Below are 2,607 nucleotides of genomic sequence, written 5' to 3'. Positions count from 1 at the left end.
CCAGCGAGAAGGCAGCCTAGTCACAATCTGCCTGCAGAGGCTTTGCTGAACTGCTGTGGGCTCCGCCCAGCTGCTGTGTGAACTTCCCTGCAGGCCTTTTTATATAGGTATAGTTAGAACTGCCTCAGCAGTGGCCACCCATTGTAATGGTGGACTCTCTCTGTAATGGTGGGCTGCCTCGGCAATGGCAGACTACCTCCATACTGGTAGACTGCCTCGGTAATGGCGGATGCTTCTCCCCTGCAGAGCTGAACCATTCCGGGTTCAACTGTGCTTGCTGTGGAACTCTCAATCCAGACCTTTCAGATTGCTGTGTTTTTCTGGGGGTGGGACCAGCTGAGCCTGATCACCTGGCTCCCTGCCTCAGACCCCCCCCTTTTTTTTTTCAGTTGAACAGGTGAATCTGTCTCCCAGGTGTTCCAGTTGCCTGTTGAAAAGGTGCCGGGATCTGTGTGATTTCCCATGCGGTGACCCACTGCACTGGCCTAAACAGCTGCACTGAGATTAGTGGTGCTTTTTTGCCCAGGAATCTTCTGGCCTGGCTCCCTGTTTCAGTCCCCTTTTTTATCAGTTGAATGGGTGACTCTGTCTCCCAGGAGCTCCAATCGCCAGCTAAAATGGCACTTGGACTGTGTATTCCTTATGGAGACCTGCTGCGCCGGCCAAAACAGCCACACTGGCAACCCATGGGGCTCTTCTGCCTGGGAATCTCCTGGTCTGTTGGTGATAAAAATCCATCTGGAAATGCAGTGTCCACTCACCCTCTGTGCTTTTGCTGGGAGCTGCCATCCTGAGCTGCTTGTAATCAGCCATCTTGGATCTGTCTCATAAATTCTTAATACTTCATGGCAAGCAAATGACAGGCCATGGATTATGGCTCATGCTTGTAATCTGAGCACATTGAGAGGCCCAGGCAGGAGGATTGCTTGTGTCCAAAAGTTTTAAGACCCGTCTAAGCCACAGAGTGAGAACCAACATCTCAAACAAAATGAGAAATTAGTCAGAGATAGTATGCCTGTAGTCTATGCTACTCAAAATGCTGACTTGGGAAAATCAGTGGAGTCCAAAAGGCCAAGGCTGCAGTGGAGCCATGATGACATGATGACACTCCAGCCTGGGTGACAGAGCAAGACTCTAAGGAAAAAAAATTAACTGTAAAAAATATAAAAAAAGAGGACATGAAATGAGGAGCTACCACATCCAGGGCAAAGACAAACAGCCCAAGCAGAGGCCTATTCCCCTCTGAACCCCCAGGAGACAAAAAAATAAAAACCATGAGACACTAAATAAAAGAGACATAACTGTAAAAAGACACAGGCAGAATTTACTACAAATCTGTCAAAAATACACTCTCCAGGTTAAAAGTAGAGACAGGTGTTTAGCCAAGGCACGCTGCTAAAAAGTGAGCAAATGAGATTCCAGGGAACCTTTGGGCTTTTTGGTGATGTTGACGATCAACGACCTATAGAGCTGGATCCAGAAGAGGCCACTGTGAGGCAAGTGCAGGGCAGAAAAAAACACCCTGAGGCAGGAGATGAGCCTGGAATGTCCTCTAAGAGGCAGAAGAGAAGCCTGCAGAGGCCATGGTGAGGCACAAGCTGGTATAAGAAAGGCTGCTGTGAAAAGAAAAAGCTGAATCTTGAGAGGCAGACGTGACACTGAGGATGGGGCTGAAGAGGCCACTGTGAGACAAATGAAAGATCTGCCAAAATGGCTGAAAAACAGGTAGTAACAAGGCCAGAAAAGGCCCATATAGTGAATAGCTGCACTGAAGAGGATGTGGTCAGGTAGGTGCTGGATCTGTCTGGGCTGCCGGTAGGCTGAAGGAAGACCTTGAAAGCTGACTTGAAAAAAACTAGTCTACAGAGGCTGCTGGGAGCTGGGCAGGAACTGGGACAAACATGGTTGTTGCGAGGTAGGAGTTGAGCCTGTAGACCCAGCAAGGAAGAAGAGCTGGGCCTGGGGAGGCCGCCATGAGGGAGGCAGAAGCCAAGCCTGGAGAGGCCGGATGGGAGGCAGGAGCTGGCCCTGGAGTGGCCCACATCAGAAAGTTTTACATCTGAAGAGGCCTCTGGGAGGGCAGGAGCTGGGCCTGGAAAGGTCAATTTCAGGGCCATTTAGGCCTGCAGGGGCCACTGGGAGGAGGTCAGAGCCGGCCCGAGAGAAGACGACTTGAGGAAGTTTTGGGCCTGGACATGCCGTCGGAGGGCAGGAGCTGAGTCTGGAGAGGATATCATGAGGCATGAGCTGGGTGGGCCTGGTGAGCTTGACTTGAGGACCTTTTGAGCCTACAGAGGCCACCAGGAGCTGGGCGGGAGCTGACTGAGTCCACAGAGGTTGTTGTGAGGGGAGACAGGAGGTGGGCCTGTAGACGCATCCAGGAGGAAGAGCTGGGCCTGGAGAGGAAGCCAGGAGGCAGCACCTCGGCCTGGAGAGGCCATGAGAAGCATGAGCTGGGCCTGGAGGGCCCGCCAAAAGGCTTCCAAGAACTGGGCCTGGAAGGCCGCTGTGAGGAACGAGCTGGGCCAGCAGAGGCCACTCACTGAGACGCAGGAGCTGGGCCTGCAGGGGCTGCCATGTCCATACCTCCCCAGCCTGGCCCTCCTT

Source organism: Callithrix jacchus, chromosome 19, assembly GCF_049354715.1.
Source record: "Callithrix jacchus isolate 240 chromosome 19, calJac240_pri, whole genome shotgun sequence".
Lineage (NCBI taxonomy): Eukaryota > Metazoa > Chordata > Mammalia > Primates > Cebidae > Callithrix > Callithrix jacchus.
The sequence above is the reverse complement of the archived record's forward strand: the minus strand, read 5'-3'. Positions refer to the sequence as shown.